This window comes from Suricata suricatta, chromosome 3 (genome assembly GCF_006229205.1).
Source record: "Suricata suricatta isolate VVHF042 chromosome 3, meerkat_22Aug2017_6uvM2_HiC, whole genome shotgun sequence".
NCBI lineage: Eukaryota > Metazoa > Chordata > Mammalia > Carnivora > Herpestidae > Suricata > Suricata suricatta.
The window spans coordinates 77,536,015-77,563,431 of record NC_043702.1 but is presented as its reverse complement, the minus strand read 5'-3'; the positions used below and the strand labels follow the sequence as shown (position 1 = coordinate 77,563,431).

Genomic DNA, 27,417 nt, shown 5'->3' with positions numbered 1-27,417 from the left:
ACCGGGAGAACTTGTGTTAACTTCTTTTCTCCCTAAAAATGTTTAGAGAAAAGTTAAAGATATCAGGTTAAGTTAGTCTAAATACAAATCTTCTTGGAATATGATGGTTCTTTACAGATGACTTTTCTAGCACTATAAATATATAGGTGATATCTATTAACTTTATAAATCTGTCATTATTAGATACTTATTTCCAGATAGAAATCAATCAGTTGGACTTATGGACTTAGAAGTGCTCTGGAAGATAGAAAAATATATACAAAACTTGTCTAGATTTCCAGCCTTCTTAATATGATGTAACAGAACAATAAGTAGGTGTCTAGAGATTTCCGGAATGCATAGCAGGTTAGAATGATACTTATTTATAAGGAGAAAAAATACTTTTTATTACTGTAACAAGAAAAGACATGTCTTAAAAAGCCTTGTGATTTACAGAGTTTTGGCAAAATATAAATGATTTAAGTTGAACTTTGCGTGAATATCACCATCAAATTCAATGTGGTGTTTTGGAGATCCATACAACTCCAACTGTTCTCTGTTTAGATAATTATCTTGCTTAGGAATTTGGTTATATTCAGACAAAATTCCCAGATCTTTTTCATTTACAGAGAAAAGATTTTGCTCTCATGTCTTCAAAAATGGAATAAAGCATGAATGCATTTTCTAGGAAGAATCATCTTATTTTATTAGAATCAAGTTATTTTACTAGAATTATATTTAAAACAAAATTCTAACCACAGTTGATATATAAAATGGTTTTATTCTCTCACCTTACCTTTTTATCATCTTCCTTTTTTGCAACCTATATGTACTCCAGGAGACTTGATTTACTTAATCATCACTATTATTATATTTATATATATAATATGTAATTTATTTAATATATATTTTATTATTATTATCTAATTTCCAGGAAGTGGACAGTAACTTTAATATTTCTCTATAGCTTTCTTTGCATTGAAAAATTTTTCTAGACTTTTAGCAGTTCTCTGTCAAATATTGATCCCATAGCCATTCACTAGAGAGTGTAGGAATTCTTCCACTCTGGTCAGCTTGAGGTGAGAATGACATCAGTGCCCATCTCTAGAGCTGTGATCTTCTCTCTGTTTGAATTCCCACCCTCTTTGTATTCATCTAAGTCCTGTGGTTCTCTAAGAACTTGTTCAGCTTTTACCAAGAAGACTTTTGTAACAACTGCTGCATCTACTGACTTCATCTTTCTCTTATACTCTATTGCACTTACATGCAAATACAGTATGTTTTTATTTATTTATTTTTTTAATGTTTATTTCTGAGAGAGAGAGAGAGACAGACAGACAGAGAGAAAGAGAGACAGAGCACAAGCTGGGGAGGGTCAGAGAGAGAGGGAGATACAGAATCTGAAGCAGGCTACAGGCTCCGAGCTGTCAGCATAGAGCCCAATATGGGGCTCAAACCCACCAACTGTGAGATCAGGATCTGAGCCCAAGTTGGACCCTTAGTAGACTGAGCCACCCAGGCGCCCCAGTATGTTTTTATTTATCCCATACCTTTGGTTCTAATCCAGGAGAGAGCACTGGAATCCCTGGACAGCTTTTCTAAAATGTATATTCCCCAGCTCAAATCTTCAGAGTTTTTAGATTCAGTAAGTCCTGGCTGGCACCAGAAACATACACATTTTGATTAAAACTTCTCAGTAAAACTGATAGAAGCTCCTAGTTAAGATACAATGATACAGAAAAATGATCTCTTGGAGTATGTGCATTTCCTTTCTCAATGAAACTATAAATTTCTTGAGGACATAAGCCATGCTTTGTTTTTCTTGTGTATCTCCCCCCGCAGTGCTAGAAACATGACCACTACTGAATGGCACTCTTCTTTCTTGTTTGACAGCAAGATGTCTGAGTGTGGGACCTGGGATATGAATTGTCAAGGGATGTGGAGGAACAAAGAGATCCACAGATGGATCATTCAACTCCTGCCACAGTTATGCTGTATAATGAAGAGCCACAAAACTTCAGTGACATACAGTGTTTATATTTCTGGAATCAACAGGAAAAGGCTAGGTTCTCTGCTGAGCTTACCCGGGCTTACTCACATGCTTGGGTGTTTGGGAGGTTAGCTCACTGCTGGCTGGGCCCACTTTATTGTCTGCAGTTCAATAGCTGACCTATGCATCTGTGAATTGGGGCTAATCAAGGCAAATTTATCATGGGAAAGAGGACAAGAGAGCAAGCCCAGATATGAAGCCCATTTAAAGCATCTATTTGCAATGCACAGGCCAAAGCAAGTCACATGCTAAAAGCACATTCATGGAAGGAGGGTACTGCAGTTACATGGCAAAAATTATAGATGGAGTGAATTGGGAAGAACTGATGAAATTTTTCCTAAACCACCACAACGGGTCTCTTGTTAATGTCTCTTCTGAGCAGAGCCTATTCTAATGCCTTACTGAAGGTCAATTTTTGTTGTATATAATCAATGTCAGGATCTTTTTTAAAGCAATCTACCACCCCTGAGTAAGCAAACAAGTAAAATCTTATTTAAAAAAATTGCAGATAAAGGATCATACTAATGCCACATCATTTGCCATTAAATAGAGAAATATCACCTTGTATTTCACAGATTTGACACCACCTGGATAATCTGTCATGGTTCATTAAACGAGAACATCAAATGCAGAAAAACAAAATATTTGTTGTTCAATAGGATTATTTGCTACTTGAACAAGGTTTGAGAGATTGTCAACATGATGAGTTTGAATTCAGGAAATTAAACCCAAGAACTGTGACTGGAAAAATCTTAAAAACCACCACAAATTTATTTTAAAATGATTCAACATCTTTTTGTCACTTATGATTTGCCCACTGGTTTCATCTTTATTATGTATGGTGCTATTTAGTCAACTGTTGCAAAACAACCAGTCTATCATAAAAGTTCAAATTAGTATTGCCAGAGAGTCATCTTGGGTCTGAAAGGTAATTTGTGCTCAGTTCCTCAGTTTTCAGGAAGGCCACACCATCTCTTTGTGGGAGGGACCTCATCTCCAAAGAGCCAGAAAATTATAACATTGCAAAGCAATTAAGTAGAATTCATCACCAAAATAATAGCTAAATTACTATGACCATTTTCTAAATTAATGTGCTAATTTTCCATTTTTGATTCTTGCTCCCAAGGTAGGTACTTTAATAACTCTTTGAAGCAGGATTGATCAGCGATATAAATTTTAAATAAACTGTAGTAAGAGAAATTGTTTTCCATTCCTGCTTTGTTCTTTCTCTGTCATGGGATTTTAGGTAAATCCCTTAACTGATCAATATTCTTATCTATAAAAGCAGACAAGCGAGCATCATTGCCTCTGTAGCCAAATAATAGATAAAGAAGTTGAAGTAAACTCTGAGTCACTCAGATAAATATCTTTGTTCATATAAGAGAAGACGGTGAATAGCAGCATCCTGTTTATATTAAAGGTTCTAGGCTAAGTTTTGCTTGGTTTTCCTTTCTAGGAAGGAAAGACATGATCTTGCATGATAAAAAAAACATAAAAGAGCATGGAGACACATACGAAGATGTGGGCTTATGCAATATACCTAGTAGAGTTCAATTTTATCACTTTGTACTGATGGAGATTTTAAGTCATGGTTGCAGAAATGAATTAGGAAAATTGGGATTTTGATATAACCAAAAGGCTTCTTCTGAACCTTTCTAATTGCTAGAGAAGAAGAAAACAGAGAGACCTAGTAAGCATTTTCTCTAACAAGTGTAGACATTTAGAATTTTACAGACTGTGATTGTGATGGAGCCAGAGAACCAGGTCCATCTTCCTGGAAAGTCACAGTGACAGCGTTCCACACCACTGAGGACCTTCTTCCTCTTGCACACATGCAAATATAATCACCCAATCTAACTCCCAGCAACAGAGCACCAATGGGAGCAGGCTGGTTGCAAAGTGAGGCCTCCAAGAGAGTGGAGGTTAAAGGCTCAGTTTTACTTTCTTAAATAGTTCTAACATAGTAGCCTCTCTTTTAGTCACCAAAAGGGAGTAATTGCTTTGGAATTTGGAAAAAAACTTTAGTTCCTCTACGTACTTTCTGATAGACCTTTGTAGCTGGTGCCACCTGCAGCAAAGAAAACTTAGCAAGTACTTGGTCAAGCTGAGCCAGGCCTAGGTACCATATAACTGAGTGAAATTGTCAGGATGGTTCTATAAGAGCATGAGGATCATCACCAGGCCCTGCACTTGGGAGCAGCCCATATTGACCTTGGGGGAAGTGAAGGTTATAATGGGAATGAAGCCAGTGGAAGATAATTAGTTATTTCAAAATGTTTATTTTCAACAGAGTTTGAGTCTTGGTGTCTTGTATATGTATATGGATATGTATATGGATAAACAGGCAATATTTGGAAAAAGCACAGTGCTATGAATGTTTAATAGCCAAATGATATCTTGATGTCAAAGCTTCTTATATGTACATGCATTTTTAACTTGATTTGACTGCCACAGTGAGACAAGCTAAAATTGAAGCACAGTTATTTTCAGGACTTAGAAATTTAAAAATTCAGGCTGCATGGTATTGTCCTAGGATGGGACAAAGTCATTCCTGTAATAGTAAAGGGGAGAAAGCACGTAAAAATGGATATTTGATGCCTAGATTTATAATTTGGTATTTATGTATTAAAAAGATCATCAAGATATTGAACAAGTAAAGGGAATAACATAATTTTAGGAGATATCCTGTATATGAAGATTAGTGTTTTATTTAATTTGCATAAAGAAAAATTTGGGTCCTGTTTTCATAAAAAGAGAATTGTGACCAAATACAGCAGGAACATTCGATTGTGTGACTAATGCTTTGGACTACCATTTCTCTATCAGAAAACTAGCCTGAGACCCATCTATTGCTGAGAATATATTTAATTACATGACAGGTTTTAATTAGATAGAACCATTCAGCCTGCTTACTCTCCATCTTTATCTCTCCATGAGCCATTTGTCCATTAGAAGGCTGCAGTAGCCATAATTATTCCAGTTATTCTGAAGAGAACATTTTAAAGTACAGTAGTTAGCTGTCAAAAAGAGAAGGCTAATTTCCAGTTATGAGAGCATTCTCCCAATGGAAATCTTCCTTTCATTCTGGGGAGGCATATTTGTTTCTGTTTCTGGCTTTATTGGGCTCAATTTTCTCCTTTTTCAAGAGCTGAGTTCTCTTGTAATTGTTTAGAATTAAATTCCTCAATTCCAGAAAACTTTCTAGCTGTTTTTAGCTCTATCCAAACTATTACTCTCTAAATAAGTACCTAAAATATGACACTTGTAATAAAAATGCTCATCCAGAGATATAATGGAACCAAATAATTTAAAAGTATTTCCCATAATATGTGGAATTTTAGTAGATGTAAAGTTAAAAAAATCAGTGTTCAAATATTTGGGCACTTATAGGCTAAATGAATAGATTACTTTAGGAATTGTCAGATTGTTTACTGATAGGGAGGAGGGAGCATGGGGGAGAGAGTCTATTCATTTGTATAATTAGTAATACCATACTTTTGTTTTCTCTGAAGCTAGCACATGAAAATATAATTCCTCTATGTCCATTAGTAAGAAGTTTAAAAATGTTTCTGTGATTTCCATTGTAAAGAAGAAAGAAGACCTGATTTTGTATGAATGACAGCATATGTTGGGATTTAAGCCCTTGTGAAAATGAGCCAGGTACATGGGGGTGCACGATGTCTAAGTTTTGACCTCTCAGCCTTTACTGTTTAGATAGAAATGTCATAGCCCAATAGGCAAAGAACTGTTGATAAAATTTTAACATTAAAAAATTGTACTTGAAAATATAGTTGCTTATTTGACATTGTACTAAGATGAGAGTGTATATTGTTAAACTGTCTGATTATTTGGTAGGTGTATACTAGAAATGATAATCTATATAACATTTGGTTTTAATTCATGTTATCATCTTACATGCTAACCCTCAACTCAAGATACCATCATCTCTTTCCTGGGCAGTTGCAATTGCTTTCTGCTTCTACCATGTCCCAACACAGACTATTCCTTACCCAGTAGCCAGTGTGATTCATTTGAAAACATAAGACAAACTGTATCCCTCTGCTGCTCTAAATCATCAGATGGCTCCCTGTGGTAGACAGAATTCTAAGATGGCCCCAGAGTTTCCCACCCCTTCAAGTACATACTCTTTGTGATTATTTGGAAGAATATTCCCTTGAATATGAAAGATAGGATTTCACTCTTAAAATGTTATATGGCAAAATGTATTTTTTTCAGATGCAATTAAGGTACCAAATCAGTTGACCTGAGTTAATCAAAAGGGAGATTATCCTAGATAGGCTTGACCTCATGGTGTGAGACCCTTAGAGGAGTCTAGGTCTTCTGAGAGGTCAAAGAGATTTGATGTCAATGCAATGCCTTCCTGCTGTGCTGAAAGAAAGCAGCCATGTTGTGAGTTGGGGTGAGCAATGGGGAGGATTTGGCCAAGATCTATGGGTAGTTTCTAATTGCTCTGAGTGATTTCTGGCTGACATGCAGGAAGAAAATAGGGATCTCACTACTATAACCACAGAGAGATGAATTCTGCCAACATCCTGAAGAGATGGAAGAGGATCCCAATCCTTAGATTAGATCATAGCCCTGCCAATATCTTCCTTTCATCCTAAGGAGACTCTGAGCAGAGAACCCAGCTATGGCATGCCCAGACTCCTGACGCACAGAAATTGTAAGATATTGAATTTGTGTTGTTTTAAGTTTGTAGTAATTTGTTATATAGGAAGTGAATATACTTTCCATCTCTCATTGAAAAGAATATAAAATGAGTAAGGAATGAGTAAAGATTTTGGATTTTATGCTGATGTTTGGCCCTAACTCTGTATTCTCATCTTCTATTCTGTCCCTTCTTCACTTTCTGCTGCCACACTGTTCTCTTAACTGTTTCCAGAACACTCCAGCATGCTTCTGCCTTAGGACCTCTGTTCTTATTCCTCCTTCTTGGAGGTTCCTGCCCCAGCATATCCACAGATCTCCTGTCACTCATCATTCAGGTTCCTATCGGAGAGTTCCTTCCTGGTTACCTAGGTTAGTCAGGATAGGGTAGGTTTTGCTGTGCTAACAAACAATCCCCAAATTCAGTGACTTAAAATGAAAAAAAAAGTTGCTTTTCATTTTCCTATATGTCTAACTTGGATCAGGAAGAGTTTTGCTCATCATGGGCATGAGGGACCCAGGAAGATGGAGATTCCAACATTTTGTAACGACACTATTTCAGCTTTCTTCTGATTAGTATTAGCATAATATGTATTACTCTAATTCTTTGCTCCCCCCAATCCTTTACTTTTAATACGTTTGTGTCTTTACATTTAAAGTGACTTTCTTGTAGATAATATATAGTTGGGTCTTGTGGGTGTTTTTGTCTGATATGTCAGTCTCTAATTTTTAATTGGTATATTTAGATCATTGATGGCTGAAGTGATTATTGATATAGTTGGATCATTACCTCCCATATTTGTTACTATTTTCTCTTCACTGTCCTTGTTCTTCATTTTATTCTTTTATTCTGTTTTGTTTTGGTTTTGGTCTTCCATATTTTTCTGCCTTCTCTGGTTTTAATATGTGTTCTTCTTTTAGCATATCAATTGCATTATTTTTAATATTTTTGTGCTCAAGTTTGCAATATACATTTACAACTAATACAAATTCACTTTCAAAAACTGCATATCATTTCAAGTACAAGTACCTTATAATAGAGTATTTTCAGTTCCTTCCATATCCTATGATATTTCTGTCAGTCATTTCACTTATCCATAAGCTATATTGCCAAATACATTATTGCTATTGTTATTTTGAAAGAAACTATTATATGTTATATCAATTAAGAATAAGAAAAACAAAAGATACTGTTTTACCTTCATTTATTCCTTCTCCAATACTATTTCTTTCTTTATGTAGATCTGAGTTTCTGTCATCTCATTTTCTTCCTTTCTATAGAATTTCTATTTTACACATGTTGGAAAGCAATTTTACTGGTAACAAGTGTCCTCAATTTTTGTTTGCTTAAGGAAGTCTTATGTCTTCACTTTTGAAGGCAACTTTTGCTGGATACAGGTTGGATCTAGGTTGATGGTTGGGTTTTTTGTTTTTTAACATGCTAAGTATTTCACTTCAACGTCTTCTTGTGTGCATGGTTTCTGAAGAAGTCTGGTGTAATTTTTATTCTTGCTTCTCTATGGGTAAGGTGTTTTATTCTTTGACTTCTTTCAATATTTTTTCTTTGTCTTTGATTTTCTGCAATATGAATATGATATGGTTAGACATTTATTTTTTATTTATATATTTATTCTGCTTAGTATTCTCTGAGCTTGATCTTTGGTTTAGTGACTATTATTAATTCTATAAAATTCTCAGTCATTATTGCTTGAAATATTTCTTATGTTTCTTTCTTCTCTTTCCAGTATTCCTATCATGAATATGTTATGCCTTTTGTAATTGTCCCATGGTTTTTGGATATTCTGTTATATCTTTTTATTACTTTTTCTCTTTTCATTTCAGTTTTGGAAGTTTCTTTTGACATTATTTTTTAATTTTTTTAATTGACATTTATTCATATTTACTGATTCTTTCCTTGGAAATATCCAGTCCATTGAGGAACATATCAAAGGTATTTTTCCTTTTTGTTAGTTAGGATTTCTAGCATTTCCTTTGTTTCTTTCTTAGAGTTTTTATCTCTGCTTACATTACCTATCTATTCTTGCATATTGTACATTTTTCCCAGTATAACTCTTAGCATATTAATCATAGTTGCTTTAAATTCACATCTCTACAATGTCTGTATCTGTTCTGATGCTTACTTTGTCCCTTCAAACTTTGTTTCTTTGTCCTTTAGTATCCCTGTAAGAGACCTTTCTTTAGTGTGAGGTTTTATATTTATCTGGTTAGAAGTTAGGTGGTGATCATTGTTTGCCGTAGCTATAGGTATCAGAGGCTAAGATTTCCTCCTTGGTGTCCTTGTTTTTGTCTCCCCCTTTGTCTTCAGGTTTACCTAGAGACTTCCTAAATGTGTTCTGAGGCATGCAAATTGTTCTATAGTATCCACTTATATTATACTGGAACCCTCCTGATGCTATGATAAGATGTGGGAGGAAGAAAAGCATTCTATAATTCTGTACTTTGGTTTCAGTCATTTAGTGAGTCTGTGCTGTGCCCCTGGGATGTGATCTTTACAAGTGCTTCTCAGTCCTTCAACCTGTTAGTTAGTTGATGTGGAAAAGCTAGAGGGGGATCGAGTTGAGTATTCTTCTTCCAGATCAGTTAGGTCCTGGTAAAACTCAAATCAATTAGACTCTGGTAAAATAGTTACTCTTGAGGGCATGCCTTGTGAATAAAAACGAGTTGCTCTGGGTATATTTCAAACTGGTTCCTTTTCCTTATCCCTTTAGGAAAACACCAAGAAAATTTTCTCTGATCTTCACTGTGAGAACTTGATAGAGTTCCTATAGGTAAAACTCACTAAAGTGCTGGAGTTCTCTAAAGACTAAGCTCCCTGGGTTGTTTTGTTTTCTTTTGTTTTTTAACTCTCTAATTTGTCCATATTGATGGTCCAGTAATTCTGTCAATTGCCATTTAGATTTCCTACTTTGATATCAGTTCTTCTGGAGGTTTCTACTTGTAGGTTTCTGCTCCAGTAAGTGGCAATTCTCTATACCTACCTGTGTCTTCCATTGTGGGTGCAGTTCTTTGTCCTGTGGCCTCAATTCTCTGTAGAAGTTAAGAAGAGTTGTTGATTTTTAGTTTGTTCAGTTTTTTTTTTATTATGTGGACAAAAGTGAAGGCTTCCAAGATTTTGACATGCCAGACTAGAAACCAGAAGTGATCACTTTTTCAACATGAGACGTAAAGCTTTGCCAGAACAGGAGGAAACACTGTAGAGAATTGCACGGTGCCTCCTAAATTCTCCAGCTTGACAGTGACATGTCATTTCTATTTATATTTCATTGGCTAAAATTAGTCAATGATTTTAAAATGTGAGTAAATATAACCCTCCAGTGTTCCTAGAAGATGAGCATTAGGAGTACTGGGAAACATTATTAATGGTGACCAGAGCATTCTATATAAGATAGTATTTCTAACTCCATTTACCACTTCTGCTCTCTTGCCACATTGTGTCTTCATTCAAGTACTTTATAATACTATATTATGTCATACATAAGGTATTATAAAGAAAACTATTATGGTAAATACTATGTTTATTATTTGTCTCTCCTCTCCGACCCCCACCAAAGTGAGGACCATGGGAACAGGAACTTTGTCTATTCTAGTGACTTTTTATCTCCTAAATCCATAATACTTAGTACTCGATAGATATTTGGTAAATGAATTAATGAGTACATTTTGTTTTAACCTTGAGTGCCCATAAAAAATGGACCCTTGTTTGATCCCTTTATCTCAGCCAAATCTGGCTCAGAAGCTATGTTTCCAATAGGAATGAAGCTGCATAAACCTTGTGCAGAGTGCTTGTAAGACTAGCCGGGCATATCCTTTGCTATTAGACAGCAAGGAAAGAATGAAAGAGGCTCAGAAGTTCCCAGGAACATGGTGATTGCTAGTTGAAGGTAAGTGTATACACACCTGAGTGAAAATGAGTTTTAAAATGAACTGAGGCTTTTAAACAATGCAGGCAAATAGTGTTGATAACTTGGAAAACAGGTAAATTCTCCATTTAAAAATCTTATCTCAGGTTTATGTTTATAATCGAGAATATTTAGCTCTCATTCCTCACTGGAAACCAAAAAGCTAAACCACCTCTTAAATCTGAAATTTAGATACAATGCTTGAAACATTGTCCTCAAAGAGCAGACCTGCCAGATCCTATGCTGGTTGAAATGTGGGCTTCCTGCTGAGTCAGGCACACTGTCTGTGCTTTCTTAGGCTTATTGTTCACTCTGAGCTTAATGAGTTCATTCGGGCATGTAATGAAGAACAACACTATCACACAAACAATGCATTGAAGTCCAGAGATATGGTGATTTTATCAACCATATTAGAGTAAATTTGCAATATATTAAAAAATACATTCATTGAGTGGCATCTGGAGCACCGTTGTGTTGACACTCATGGTTTTCACAGAGAGCTATGCTATAAAACAAAATCTTGACTTGATGGCGTTTGATACAGTCAGCGTAAAAGCTTTTGTCCCTCCACTTGCTAGAGGAAATAGATGAGAGCAATGCAGTTGTGGATCACAGGCCCTCTGGTGTGAAATTCATCCTAACTAAGCTGAAAATATTTGATGGCCAAAAGCATGGACTCCCATAGCAAATGATTTTTATTTTCACCTGCACTAGCTTTGGCTAATGGGATGAACACAAGGCTAGAAGGCAGGTGAATCCCACTGGTTGGTTATTCAAGAGTTACTTGATCTAAGTAAATCACTTGCTTTTTTCTCCTCTTTTTTTTAATTTTAAATAAAGTCTTCTATGGAGTTTTCTGAGCAGACTTACATAGACCTTATTTAATCTTACAGCAACTCAGTGAGATTAACTGGTCAGGAAGTCTCACTTGCATCTTTATATAAGGGACAGTGTTACTTGGAGATTTGAGTGGGAAAGAGTTCAGAGATTTTGACCCTAAACTCAATGTCGGTTTTTTTGTTTGTTTGTTTTATTTCTTTATACAGCAATGATGCTCTGGACTTCAGTTTCCTCATTTCAAACTGAGGTTAAATACACTTAGTTTGTTAACTTAAATTGTGAAGATGACAAGAGATAGTTGAATTTTTAGATGTTATGATTATCCAAAGCCTTAGTTAGAAATCTATCATCTTGCTTATGTTAAGTCCAAGGGCTTTTCCCTAGACCATAAAACCTTCTTCTCCACATTCTTCTACAAAAAATGTTCAACACTGATATAGATATATAAACCCCTGGAACTTACCATTGATAACATTTAATTTTTTTTAATGTTTATTTTTGAGAAACAGAGCACAAGCAGGGGAGGGAGAGAGAGAGAGGGAGACACAATCCAAAGCAGGCACCAGGCTCTGAGCTGTCAGCACAGAGCCTGACCTGGGCTCGAACCCAGAAGTGTGGGATCATGACCTGGGCTGAAGTCAGATGCTTACCTGACTGAGCCACCCAGGCGCCCTGACCATTGAAAACATTTAGGAATAAGCTCTCTTAAAAGAAGAGTGGAAAGTCATCAAAAAGCAGCCAAATAGTAACTCAGATTTGGTTCTCTGTAGGGACAGTTATCAAATGTTTTAAAATTATGTTAACTTGTTGATTTGCTCCAATGCTATTCTGTTTATTTTCTAGCTCATTGATAAAGATGGTTCTCTTACTTTTGACTAAGCTTTGCTACATGTAGCCATGATTTTCAAGGACAAAATTACAAAAATAAATAACTTTTATATTTTGTTATGACTGATTTCATTTTTTTCTTTTCTTTTCTTTCTTTCTTTCTTTCTTTTTTTTTTTTTTTTTACTGTGTCTCTACTTTTGAGAAAGAGAGAGGGAGTGCAAGCAAGGGAGGGACTGAGTGAGGGTGGGGGAGACAGAAGATCCGAAGCAGGCTCCATGCTGAGAGCGGAGAGGCTGAGGCAGGGCTCAAACTCATGAACCCTGATATTATGACCTGAGCTAAAGTTAGACTTAACCGATTGAGCCACCCAGATGCCCCTTGACTTCTTTTCTTTTTAAGTATACAGAGCAGGGTTTGGAAAACGTTTTCTGCCAAGGACCAACATTTGCAAGGCATATGTTTTTTGTCACGAATACTATTTTAAAATACAAAAATAACCATAAGTAGTATGTTAGTGGATGAGCATGTCCCAATAAAGCTTTATTTATGGACACTGAAATGTGAGTTTCAAATAATTTTTTATGTTATGAAATTATTTTTTTTATTTTTTCCAGCCATTCAAAAATGGAAAAACCATTCTTAGCTCATCAGCTACACAAAAGCAGGTGATTTGATCCAGGGGCCATGTTGACTGAAAACTCACCTAAAACACAGGACATTCACTTCTACTATACATACTACTCCATTCAAATGATTCTTTGAGTTGGAAAAGCATTTCTAGTCTGTTCTCACAATGCAGATTTCCAGCTCTGACAGCAAAAATAACACTAGCAGGTTTCTAGAAGTTAGGTGGTCATCTCTGCATAGGAAAAGTAGAAGAACTTCTTCAGCAAAGAAGGGAAATTAACACAATTTGGTATATAGCTTACAGAATCTTGGGCCAAAGGCAGTTTCACAAGGCCAGGTACATCACCACTCTCAATTTGGTGCTCAGTAAATATCTGTTGAGTTCATTGAAATTCTCATGAAGTTCCTAAGTTCTTTCTTATGTAAAATGAAATGAACATACACTATAACTGTCTGTCTAGAAGACAAGGGGTTAATGAAATGAACCTTTTAGTAGCGTTCTTTACTGCTACTTGATGAAGGGTGATTATGAAAGACTTAAATGACAGTGAGATTTTACAAAAATCTTAGGCAGTAGGGCAAGGTGTGAACAATACCTAAATGATTAGCCATTATGAGCTTGATAATACCCATGACTAAGCTAATCTATGGCTATAAATTGGATATCTATGGAACCTGCTAAATTCTTCCAGCTCTCCAGTGTGTAATTTAATCATAATGAAGCAGCTAATTACTGCTGTGACCTATTACCTTGGAAGTTCGCACATATTCTAAACACCTTTGCCTCACAGTCAATGCCAAGACACGTGAATACTCAACCTTTAGTTTGTTAAGAGCAAAACTGTGAATTCAGATGGCTGTGGTTCAAATTCTGCTTTGACATTTACTTACCATGAAACTTGGGATACATTATATAGTCCCTCTTTGCTCTTGGTTTACTCGTTTGTAAAAATGATGATGATGATGATGATAAGTAGTAGTAGTAGTAGTAGTAGTAGTAGTAGTAGTTTTTGCCTGGTTGAACTGGATTCCTGTGTGAGCTACATGAATCAAGGCAGGTAAAGCTCTCAGAGCAATTGCTGAAAGGAAGGCGTCAGTAAATGCCAGCTAAAAATGTACGTTTGGGTCCTGGTCTGATGCTATCAAATCTTATTTATAGGCTGATGACTGCTCTGGTCCCTATCCCTGCATTGAACGCCACATGTTTTTCACTTGAAGTACTTGTGCATCTCTGCTTTGAAAAACAGAATATTCATCTCAAAATGATCATGCCCAAAAACACACTTGACTTCTTTCCCACCCCAAATCTATTCTCCCCAAATTGAAAGAACTTTATTCTTCTAGTTTTTCAGGCTAAAAAACAAATATGATCCTGAAGTAATTTTTGACTTCTTTCCTTTCCTCCCATTCCACATTCTATCCATTAGCATAGGCTGTGAGTTCTAGCAAAATACAGCTGAGTCCAACTAACTCACCACTTTACCTGTTATCCTCCATGTCACAAATACCTTTTGCTTCAGCTATTCTTGTAATAGCCTCCTATCTAGTCTCTCTACTTCTGCCCATGATTCCCTACTATCTGTTCTCCATGGACCATCTGTGGTGCTGTATCCACAGCATCTACATGGTTCCTGGCACATGGTCAGTATTCAGTAAGTAAATCAAAAGAATGTTTGATCTGAATATTTTAAAGCTACTTGACTGATAACCTTATGATAGGCACTGAAAGGATTTCATTCAGAGTATGTAAAATGCTAGTCTGCTTTTTAAAATTATCAGAATAAATTATTCATTTAGAAGTGGGTATAGGATGATAAGGTAGGATTGCATAATTTTGAAATATCCATCAGACTAAAATTTGTGAGTCTATAACTTAGCAAAACCCATAAGGCCAAGTGTAAGGCAGGCAAATCCACCTAGGTGAACTGTCTGTAATATTCCCGACAAATGTACCAGATTTGAAAGTTTAGTTTTGTGAGCCCTGAGCTTATTCCAAAAAGGCTAATTTGCGAGTCCTACATTTGTACCAGATCACATCCAGTTAGTCAGGATCTACTATTTTTTTCAGTGTTTATTTATTTTTGAAAGAAAGAGACAGAGCATGAGCAAGAGAGGGGCAGAGACAGAGGGAGACACAGAATCCAAAGCAGACTCCAATCTCTGAGCTGTCAACACAGAGCCCGACACAGGGCATGAACCCACGAACTGTGAGATCCTGACCTGAGATGAAGTCGAACACTTAATCGACTGAGCCCCCCCAGGCGCCCCAGTCAGGGTCTACTATTATATGAAAAAGAAAACAAGTCACCCTGTTAAATTAGATCTTTAACTAAAGAGTAAAAGTAGAAGAATACTTTGTGTCAAATTATGAATCTGTAAATATTTCTTTGGCAGTACTTTTCATCTATGAAGCTTTTACTTAAGGATCTTAAAACAATGTATAATTCTTCAAACTGCAAAGTTGTTGTTGTTGTTGTTGTTGTTGTTGTTGTTAGTAAGGTTATGTTTAACTGTCGGGAGACTTAGGTCCAGAATGCTTTTAACATTAAGAGCTGTTTTCTCTGACTCTCCGTAGTAATTATGTCCAGACCAAGAGATGCTGCGAAGGGCAATTGTGGCCGCAACATTTTCATTCTTTAGGGCACAGCCCGCTGCTGAAAGTTAGTAGGTCTGTCCTCATCCTGGGCCACTTCCATTCTATAGCACCTCTCCTATCTCTCCTTTTTTTTTTTCCTGAATAAATGAGAGATATACATGATTTCTGTGTCTGGATAATCTTTGATTATAAGAGAGAAGCCGGGAAAATATAAAGAAGGAAGAAAAAGAAAGGGAGAAAGATAAAGAAAGGTAGCCAGAAGAGAAAAGGAAAAAAAGAAAAGGAGATAGGAAAGAAAATCAAGAAAGAGAGTTCATTAACACTCAACTTTTGAATGATGGGAAGGAAGCTAATTGTGTGTGTGTGGAGGGAGGGTGCACGCGCATGTACGTACCTCTGTCTGCTGAGATGCCTTGAAGCAAAGCTACACTAAAGCTAAGAGCACACTAGGAGCCAGGATTAGGGCTTCTTGGAGAAATGACTGACTCTAGAGCATCATATTGTAGCAGAAAGTAAGAAAGTGCCCAAAGAATGACAGAGGCATGTCAAAATGACATGGGAGCAGTCCGAATTCTGCTGGGCAGATTTGGAAACAATTTGAGCATCAAACTGTAGTAACAACAATAACAATAGTACTAATTGTAACTATGTTATGCAAAAGAAGAATTCATGAGTCTATTCTTATTTAAATTAAAAAAACAGACAAAGAAAGAAGACAAAGCCACTCTTCTTTACAATAGAATCATAACCAACAAATGTAGAAGGAATGGTAGAGTTAGAAAATCATCAATGGCTGCTAACGTGGTGGGTAAAATTTTGAAGAACAGGATATTCACATAGATAACTATCTCTAAATAAATTCTGTATTAATTACAGAGAGACAAATAGCAACTTTTCACTGGTGAAGCCTGGGGGATACCAAAGTAAACACCAGTATTGGGACCAACAATCTCAAATACCTGCAGATATAATGCAGAGAAAGTCAAGCTATTGCATCTATGCCAGAGAAATAACTTGAATTTAACTTGATGAGGAAACATCAGACATTCTGCGGAGTAATTGACATGTATTCTCCAAAAATGCCAATGTCACAAAAGTCAGAGAAAGTCAGAGGAAAGATTCCAGATAAAGATTAAAGCAACATGACAACTAAATATAATGTATAATCCTACGTTGGATCCTGAACTGAGGAAAACAAAACAGCCATATAAGACATTATTGGAACAATTAACAAAATGTGAATATAGACTGGGGATTGGTGTCTTAGTCTGTTTGGGCAGCCATAACAAATACCATAGATGGACTGGTAGCTTAAACAACAGAAGTTTATTTTCCTACAGTTCTAGAGCCTGGAAGTCCAAGATTAGGGTGCCATCATGGTCAGTTTCTTGCAAGTACCCTCCTTCTGTCTGTAGATAGCTGCCTTCTCACTATGTGCTTATATAATCTCTTACTTGTGCACAAGGTGTCTCTTAAAGGGCACTAAACTCACTGGGTGAGGCCCCTACTTGCATGACCTTATCCAACCCCAATTATCTCCCAAGGGCTTCATCTCCAAATATCATCACCTTGGGGAGTCAGGGCTTCAACATACAAATTTGGGGTAGGTCGACACAAACATTCAGTTCATAACATTCTGGTATCAATGTTAAGTTCGTGACTGTGATAGCTATGCAGAGGTTCTGTGAGAGAATGTTCTTACTCCTGGGCAATATACCCTAAAACTTTTAGGGGCAAAGGAACACATTGTCAAGTTATTCTCAAATGGTTTCAGAAAAAATGTATATATATACATTTACATGTATATATACAAATAGACCTACAGAATAAATAAAATGGGGCAAAATGTAAATAATTGTATAACCTGAGTAATGGGTATTCTGGGAATTCCTTGTATACCAAAGTAATTTCACAGTCGCTTACATGAAAATTGGAATCAATAAGCAAGGACAATATAAACTTAAAATTAAGTAAAAATTTAAAATAATTTTTTATGTTTTTTATTTATTTTTGAGAGACAGAGACCGCACAATCAGGGGAGGGTCAGAGAGAGAGGAGACACAGAATTGGAAGCAGGCTCCAGGCTCTGAGCTGTCAGCACAGAGCCTGATGCTGGACTCGAACCCACAAACTGTGAGATCATGACCTGAGACTAAGCCAGACACTCAACCGACTGAGCCACCCAGGTGCCCCAAAGAAAAAGTAAAAATTTTAACTTCTCTCTTAAAGCTGTCAGTAAGTAACTGATTTCTCCTCGTGGTAATTGTTTATCTTTAACTTTATATGATTATTAGCTTATAATCTATTCCTCATTAAAAACATAATTCTTAATGAGGCACTTTTATTCAAAGATAATATTTTTTTCTCTTTCAGTAGAAAGCAATAGTTTACAAAAATAGGAATGTACATTCATTGTTTTAAAAATTATGACTTCCTTTTTTATCATATAAAGTTGACTTTCTCTGCCTTTCCAAAATCCATGAACTTGAAATAGCAAGAATCTATCCATTCTTATTTTCCATTTAAGGGAAATGTGTCACATCTTAAAAACTTGCAATATATAGGGACTCCCTCCCCTCCACCCCGGGTGGCTCAGTTGAGTGTCCCGACTCTTGATTTCCTCTCAGGTCATGATTTGTGAGATCAAGCCCCACAGTGAGCCCCATATCAGTCAGGCTCCACACTGGACATGGAACCTGCTTAAGGGTCTCTGTCTCTCCCTCTTCCTCTGCCCCTCCCCCACTCATGCTCTGTCTCTCAAAAAAAGAAACTTGCAATATATAAAACAAAAAATATTTATATGAGTTACAGTTATCACTTTTATGACCACATATGGCCAACTACTTGAAAAGTCTTATTCTACCTGTGGGGAGGTAGGAGCTCTGTTTATAGACTTTTGCCTTCAGTCAATAACTTCCAAGTAGAGATCCCCTGTATATTCTTCTGAAGCCACGAAAGCTGTGTGTTTGATGCTAATTTAGTGCTTTGAGTAGGTTTGGTAAAAATTATTATAGTTACTCCAGATATGGGTCTATAATTACACTGTTCTCCTTTTCACCCTATGGAGTAGAGAACTGTGTCCCATGGGGTTGAGACCTTGTAGGTCTTTGAGGAGAGGTAGTGAAGATTGAAAACAGGAATGGCATGATGGGTGGATCTGACAATGGTGTGAATAGTGTGGGCAACAGGAGGGTGATAGGTGCCTCCAGTCTGTCCAGGCCGGCAAGGGGAGCCCCAAGGAAGAGCAAGTGCTGTATGTACAACTTGTAGAAGGGTTTATACAGCAAAGAGAAGCCCCACATCCAGCTCCCTTTGTGCTGTAAGGAATCATGTGGTCAAGTGCTACTACTGCTGATGGATTGGCACCTCGTCATTGTAAATTTATTGCCCATTTTGCCTGATTCTTTACTAAAACACCATGTGTCTCACAGAAGGAATACTTTCTCTTTCAAATGCCTGTCATGGTGACTTTGTTTTCCTCCCAAAGCTTCCTCTCCCTCTAGAAACCATTCCGCTTCACTTGCTGCCGAGTCCTCTTCCCTGGACCTGTACTGAGTCCCCACGTGAGTCTGCAAGGTCTCCCTGCCATCACGCGTCATGCGAGGTTTGTCCCAGGCACGTGCAGGGAGCCCATGGTGCTGCTCCTCCCTCCTTTCTAGGCACCCAGAGCAGACTATGGTTTATCAATGTGCCAGCTTGTTCTCAGGCCTGCTGTCTTCGTTCCCTCTAGCACATAGATTAATATTTCCTCAGACAGCCAAGAAGGGACACAAGCATTTACCTTCTCAAAAATCTGCTTGAAATTTCAAAACAATCTAAAAGTGTTAAAGGATATATGCAGGAAGCTTCTAGCTTCTTCCTTTTGGAGAGGCTTGCACATTTTCTCCCCATTCTCCTGCTCACATCCCCATGCACACACTGCTGGGCATTACTATATCCATGCACTTCTTTCTGACAAGCTGCCTTAAGTCTGTCCTACATTTTTAGGGTCATGGGTAGAAAGTTTCTCTCAGGAACATTTGTATGGATGGTGGGAGAGGACAGTTGTATAGGGAGGGTGACATTCTATTATACTTGTGTTTTCTTGGTCACAAGGGATCAAGGCCAGATAGAAATGTAAAAAAAATAAACAAGTCCATGTTAACACAGGTGTGTATAAGGGAATTCCCGAAAGACCTGAGGTGATCCAGGAAAAGGTTTGGGATGCTTTCTTTTCTTCTTCCACTGACAACAAAATCTATTATTTCCTTATTAAAATTTTTGGGAAATAAATGGCAGGTGAGGACATTAGAGCATAGATGTGTGATTACTGCAACTGTTAACCCAAAAGCACAATTGATTTGCCACTCTCGACCGAAAAATAAAAGGAGACTGATCCAAATGAAGCTGTTTATGGGCTACAGTCTAGTTTCCCTCTTTTATGCCAGTCTTTGGCTACTTTGAGTGATGCTTTTGTCTTTCCCTGAGGGAATAGGAAGAAGAGAGAAGGGACAAGATTTGCTAGAACATTCAACAACAGGGCTATCATGCTTGTGATAGCCATCTCAACATAATGTCATAAGTAACTGGTGTTGCCTTGGCAACAGTACAGTGGTAAACAAAGATATTTTCTGGATGGTTAGAGGAAGTGTGGAGTGTATGCTGTCTCACACCCTCCTGACCCCAACTCCCTACTATAGGTAAGAAAAGATTTTCTTTCCTCTTGCTATGAATTTTCCACCTTGGGACAGAATAAGTGACGTGACACACTATTTTCTTCTTCTGTTTATTTTTATGTTCCACAATTTTACAGTGCTGGAAATTTTGTTGAAACAACCCTCAAGTTCGAGAATACGATACTGCATATTGAATCCTAAAATCCCCTGTTGTGTGGCATTGCTAAGAAGGCACGAGGGGACACTCTGTTATGTGAAATCCCAGGATTATGACAGGTTTGACAAGATGAGTGTGATTGACCTTACCTCATGCGGCCGCACAGCCAAGTGTACGATCGAGGTTCTCAAAAACAGATAAGGCAGATGAAGAATGGCTCTCATGAGACCAACACGGAGCTGCTGTAACCGAAGTAGAAAAAATAAACCTAGGGTATTTTAAAGCAGTGTTTAACGAGTAAAATAATGTGATGTGAAGGATGATAGGGGACAGGCAAACGTGGCTTTTTACTCTGTAGGCTTCACGATAAAGATTACAAGTCATCATTGTTTTGTAATAGCAAATATACATTTTAAAATTCAGCCAGGAAAGGAGAATGGAAGGAAATAAAATGTGCCCAAAAAAGTATTCATTAAAGTGTTTATTGGTGAACTGTGGCTGTTTCTCATGAGCCACTGATACCTACTTTATTATATAGAAAGACAAAGACAATCCCCCAAGGCAGTGCTCCTTGAGATCTTTGCAATATTTCTCTCTTAAGAAGGGCTAGCTCCTATGAAAGGAAGGGTTTTTTTTAATATAAGGTTTAAAAAAGATCTAAGAAGAATGTCCTTATCAGTTACATTAGTATGAATTTCCTGGGGAAAATCAGCGGCTTGGCGGGACACAGAAGCAGAGGGGCCACATTTTGTCTGGGCTCTAGACTGAGAAGATGGTTGGAACCTAGAATTTGGATGAAGATGAGTCCGAGTAATCCTCACACAACTTGCTTGGGTCAAAGCCTGTGATGTGGAGAGAAAACATGCAAGGGGTAAGGAACTGGGAACCTGACCCAAGGACTGGGTTGTTACAGAAACACTTCTGTTCAGGATAAAGCAAACTTCTCTGCTAGCTGAACTATAACCTTAAAATGTCTTTTTCTCAAAATACCAGAATAAGTGCATGACTATAATGAGGGGAAGGGTGAAAGAGATTGATTTTTGGCATTTGCAAACACATGTCCCTCACGGAGTCTCTGTTTATGGCAACTAGGAGGCTGTAGGAGAAATGATGCAGTGGTGGGTAGCAGAGGGGAGGGGAGGAGGTCCATGAGGATGAGAAGAGACAAGGGAAAAAAGAGATAAAAAATAAGTGGTTTCAAAATTTGATTTTTGCCTTTATCCTGTCTCCACCTACCACTTCATGATTGCTGTAGGTATATAGAGTACCTTAATTTGTGAGCATCTGTTCATCTGATTTGAATTCCATATTCTCTAGGGGAAATTCTGTGATGCAGTTGAACATAAAACGCATTGCAGAGCTATTAGTCACAGTAGAGGAGGGAAAGGGGTCTCTTACCTGAGGTGCCGCTTTGAAAATGTCCTGGCTTTCCTAGTTAAGTGCTATCAACCCTGCAGATGGTAAAACGATGTATATATTGTGCTGAATTCCCTCAGCAAGGAAGCTGTCAAGAGTGCAGTAAGAATGATACTCTGAACAAAGAGTCCCGCTGGAATGTGTAAACTTAAACCAAAGTAAATAACACCTGAAAACTATTTTACAAGACTATATGAATCTTTGACTTACACTATAAGATGGAAAATCATAAAAGAAGCCTGTTTTTAAGGGGATTTAAAAAGAGGGAAAGTTTGCAATTTGACCTTAAAGCCTCACTTTTCTCCATTATCAGCGAATTTAGCAAAGCTAGATGAGTACATAGTTCCTAAAGAATTTCAGGGGGAAAAATTAAAAATCAAACTACAGTTTTGATAAAACTTATCATCCAAACTGGGACATTTTGAAATTTTTAAAGAGGCATTTAAAAAAAATAATTAAGACAACATACATAACCCAGTAGTGTCCTACCCAAACTAGACAACTAGTAGTATTTGCCACCCTTCCTGTACCTCCATCTTCTAGACGTGCACAGTTGGTCTTGGAACCACTGCTGCAAATCTCTCTACAGACCAGAGGAGAAGCCATCTCTCATTGTGTCCCCACATTGTGAGGTCAGAAAGCTGAGGCCCAGGAAAGATAAGCAGCTTGCTCATGATTTTGTAGTAATCTATGCTCCATTCTTTTTTTGTCTCTTAGAAGTAACCTTCCTACAGTTCCCAGATCCTCGGGAATATTCCTTATTGCCTCCCAGAGACTAGTTAACAACCATAACCGTAACACCCCCGGGGACATCGTTTCAACAGTGTGCTTTCTTTTCCTCAGTACCCAGAACCTATAAATTATACTAATGTTTCTAATGCATGATTGTCTGAGTGCTGTCATATTAGAGCAATGTTTAGTTATGAAGTTATAATATTTCTTAATAACAGGAGATAAACTAAATATACCTTTGTATATGCTCATGGAGCTGAAGCCTTGGAACAAGCCTAAGTTAAAGGATTTGTGGCTGTCAGGTCAACATTGTTTCTGGGTCGTGTGTTCTTTTTCTACTTCCTCTTCTTCTTGAATGGAATTTAATTCTGTTCATGTGGAGAGAGAAAAGAAGTGTCTAACATTAGGTCTCTGCATTGCTAAACTGTCTCCCCTTAGAAGCCAATACCAGGAACAAACTCTGCAGAACAGAAGCAAAGTAGCAGTAGAAGCAACAAGGAAGGCTGAGCCTTGAGGTATAGATTTACATCAACAAGGTCTTTGGGACACTTTATATACAGACCAAAGCATTCAGGAGAATATTGAAAATCGAGAGTTTTTCAGGGTGGGTAGAGTGTTTGTGGGAAATGGCACTAAAGGACCCTGCATAATGTGCTAAGAAACTTGACTTCATTCTGTGTCAAGTGGGCAGTGACTGAAGGATTTTAAGTAGGAGAGAGATGTTTGGTATGTACCATTTAAAAAGAAACTCAGGTGGCTTTGAAAACGTTAGATTGTAGGGGAATGTACACAATGCAACATAATGCCCAACGACCAGCTAGGAAGACTTGCAAAAGTTTGAATAAGAGAGGGCACATCTGAGCTATGGACTTGTCTGAGAAGATTGATAAAAAAAAATGGATGGTTTGGCAAAAGATTCGGTTGTTAAAGTCTGATAGGACTACATTTTCAAAAAAAAAAAATAGGTAGTGAAAAGATGTTGAATCACTTAAGGGAGCACTGTATTATGAAACATGGAAGAGGAGAGAATGACCAACAGATTTCTAGCTAGGGAAACAGGACGGTTGGTGGCATTTTAAACAGAAGTTTTTACTGGAGAAAGAGGGAGTATTAGTTGGGTGTCAGTAGAATAGTGTTACATCTAGGTATATTACTTTTACGTGTTCAGGGGACATCAGATTCAGATGTCTAGAAACAATAAGTATTATCAAGTCCAACTCCCTTTTCTTTTTGAGTATGCTAAGATTCAGAGTAATGAAGTAAATTTAGGAAGATCATCTAAAGTTTTAGAGAGGTGGAATTAAAACACCAAGTTCCTGAGATTCTGTCCAGAGTTTTCCTGTGCCTCTTTCTCTGAACCAAAGTCATGATGTCATCCCATTATTTATGTGGTTGCTTTAAAGGAAAGTGGGTTGAGTTAATTAATATTTTAATTTCTAAAAAGACTTTGCCTGAGTATTGCCTTTTTCCTAAGTTATTGCTTTGCGCCCTCGCTTTATGTTGGCATTCACTGCATTACAAAGTTGCATAGATCCTGCTGGTGAAGTAAGTTCTGTGAGGAAGATGACACATCTCTGTGATGTCAGGGGTTCCTGAGAGGCTTTTCTAAAAGTTTTTGCTGAAGGCAGTAATGTTCAGTCTGGGTGTCCCCATTTCCTCTTTTTGTTTTATTCTGTGCAGCTGTGTTGGAAGCAAGGAGAGGAAGTAACCAAAAGTGGAATAGGATTAGAATGATTCTTGAACTTCCCTTTCCAGCATCTGTCTTGCTATGGGGCATTTCAAAGAGGAGGCGACCTCACAAACAGGCCTTTGTCAGAGCTAACAGCATGTTTTCCTTCTGAGAAAATGTCCTTTGCCTAATGTGGGTTTTAAAAACTATTGGTCATCAAAAGTGGAAGTGTTTGACCCTCCCTAGGGAGCACTGGGATTGGTAATGTCGCTGGTTCCTCAAAGTGAAGGCAGATGTTTATAGGAGGGGATTGATACTGAGAGAAAGTTTTTTAGGTTCACATAAAAACATCATTAATAAAAGATGAGTATTTTTTTTAAAAAAAGAAAGAAGAAACGTATGGCTTGTTTCTCAGGCTTCAGTGAGAGCTGTCTGCAGGACCACAGGATATTTTTCACAGGCTGTTTCCATCTCTATGATTCCAACAAGATATTTATTTAAAGTTATGGTGACTCAGACAAATTTCTTTGGTTATTTTTTTGTTCAAAGAATAGTAGAAGATAGCAACATTTTGGGGTAATATGTTAAATTTTAGTCAATGATCTACATTTTTACAATCCATTTTTTGGTAAATATCACAGCATTTTCCAGATATGTATGTTGATTTCTTATAGCAGCGTTGTTCAAGTTGGATTATCCGGGCACACCTCTCACATTTTAAATATTTCTTGTGACTTTTACTTTCTAAGTCTTATCACCTCTGGCTTCTTATTCTGAATTACTTCTTAGTCAGGAAAAATTGTCAGGTTTTTTTTTGTTGTTGTTGTTTTTGTTTTTTCTCTGTTATTGGCTGTAGTTCAGCCCAAGCCAGATATTTATGTTTATTTAAACCATGGCCTTGTCGTCTTAGGAAAAATAGTGAGGCTGAACCATTCTGCACCGAACACACATACATACGTGAGTACACCCCGCCTGAGGCATGTTGTCTACTGCAGGGGAACACGGTCTCAAGCTGTGACAAGTCCTTCAACTTGTGACACCCGGGTTAGTAGTCCCACAGCCACTTTAGTCAGGAAGTTTCCCACGATCCGTTTCAGAGCCTAGTGGTTAAGATTGGATCCATGTATTAGCCCCACTGTGAGTGACATATTTGCTAAAATGGGCGCCAGTGGCATTGACCCCCCCTTGATCACATGAAGAACGGGAAGGAAGGAGAGAGACTTCTCTAAGCTCTGTGACTGTCTGATTCCCACAAATGATTTGCTTCTTTCCTTGCTGGAACACTGCAAGGCAAATGCTACTCACTTCTTTCAAGAAATCCCAGCTGCAGAAGTTGCTGACCGCACAGAGGTTGTTGCCAAAATGCTCTATTGGAGTGCTGTTGTGGCCCAGAAATCATTGCAAACAAGCAAAAGTTCTCAGGGGGGAAGAAAAGGAAAATTAAAGCTCATGGCTTATGGAAACAAGATAAAAAGCTTTATCTATGGTTATGTCTATATAAAGATACTTGTGGGTTTATGGACTCGGTCTGACTATTGTTTGTGTTATTCTGGCCCTTTTGTCCAAGAAGAGTGAGGGAAATATTTCCCTTGGCTTGGATGAAATCAGGTGTCAGTTGGTGGCTTTGTAATATTTTATTTTAAAAAACTGCATACTGTGAAAAGGTAAAATATAGTTAATAATTTGGCTACTTTGCTTGGAGAAGATAAACTTTGATATTATAGCTGTGGGAAGAATGTGCAGGTTGTTTAGTTGCCTTTGAATGAGTCATAAGAGAGAGTGTTTGACCGTTTGGAGACTTTCAGGGAGTCAATAAATAACACCCTTTTTTTCTTCCCTGAGCTTATAACCTATTGAAAGATAAGACAAAGGCCAAACAAAGAGAGACCAAAGTAAGAGTTTTATTATGAGTAAAAGCTTCATCAGATAATATCATTTAATATGTGGACAAATGGACATCTGATACCTTTCTTTACTCTCCCAAATGGACTTGATCTAGCACTCAAAACTGCAAGCATTCCATTTACAGCAATGGGGACTGGCCACATGGTTGTTGCAGAACATGGTGCCCTTTCTGTGTAAGCAACCATCGCTCCGTGTGAGGGAGCACAGCCTTCCAGAGGCTTCCCCCAAATTCACACCACATTGACTTATTCTCCCCTAGGGAATTACGGGAAAGGAATTAGAAAGGCTAAGGAAAGAGCAGGAAGTCCCTCATAGAAATATAAGGTAGGAGAAGTTGAGCCCCCTTTTAACATCCATAAACAGCATAAAGAGAGAAGGGAGTGTGACTTATAATTGGTAAATAAGGAGGTCAGTATGAATGAAGTTCTAGGAGTGAGATACACAAGACGATGAACCTCCTGGGTTAAGAAGGCTAAAAACAGAGGACATGAGCAAATAGAAATAGAGACCAGTGTTTATGGCCACTTTTGCTGATTCAGATGGACAGGTGAAAGACTGAACAGTTATACCTGACAGGTTTAAAGAACTAAGAGTACAAAGTCCCCATCTCTGTCAAGGAGGAAATTCTGTTGGACCTTGCTTTCTTGAGATTTGGAACCCCAAAGGGCTGCACCCTAGGAGGAAGATAAACCGAAAGTAAACAGCTTCTCACAGAAAACACAGCTCATTTTAGGATCCTCTTAATCCCTATAATTGAGTTAAGCTTATCCCAGATAGCAGGTACTCATAGGCACCAGATAGAAATGAACAAAAATACTTCCTAATGGAGTATCCTACCCTAATCCTCAATTTATTTCTATAAACAATATTACAAATAAAATGCCTGGTACATAATTTTTCAAAATCCACACACATGAAAAGACAAGATAAAAATGAATAGAAATAAATAGAAACACCAGACAATAGAAATAGATAATCAGGGTTTCAGATATTGGTGTTTTCAGACAGAAACCTCTAAAATAACTATTCTTTCCATTGTTCTAAGAGCAAAAGAGACAAAATGAGAGTTCTGGTAGAAAAAACTGTAAACTTTAAATGTAACCATACTGAACTTCTAAATTTAATACTACAGTAACCCAAATTAAGAAGTCATAAGATGGGTTAGTTGCATATTAGATATACCTAAAGGAAGAATTAGCAAAATGAAATACAGGTCAGAAGATGATATATCGAATGAAGTATGGAGAGACTAAAGGAATGAAATATATAGAAAAGAGCATAAGAGAAGATACAGTGAGGAAGTGGAACACATTGAAATCCCAAAAGGAGAGAAAATACAGGGCAAAAACAATATTTGAAGTGAGAATAGATGAG

At 37.5% G+C, this 27,417-nt stretch overlaps 2 long non-coding RNA genes across 2 annotated transcripts in view; both read right to left on the bottom strand.

The window, feature by feature from the left end:
- LOC115287824 overlaps positions 1-21,813 on the bottom strand; it is a 35,003-nt gene extending 13,190 nt beyond the window's left edge. The window contains exons 1-2 of the long non-coding RNA XR_003906673.1: positions 21,720-21,813; positions 20,471-20,563 (exon numbers count right to left, since the gene is read on the bottom strand). This is a non-coding gene — a long non-coding RNA (uncharacterized LOC115287824). The remainder of the gene's footprint in view (positions 1-20,470; positions 20,564-21,719) is intronic.
- LOC115287825 lies at positions 7,915-13,892 on the bottom strand. Its single transcript, XR_003906674.1, has 3 exons — positions 13,805-13,892; positions 9,697-9,745; positions 7,915-8,275 (listed from the first exon to the last, which is right to left on the bottom strand). It is a non-coding gene; the product is annotated as an uncharacterized LOC115287825 (long non-coding RNA).
- Positions 21,814-27,417: the final 5,604 nt, after the last annotated feature.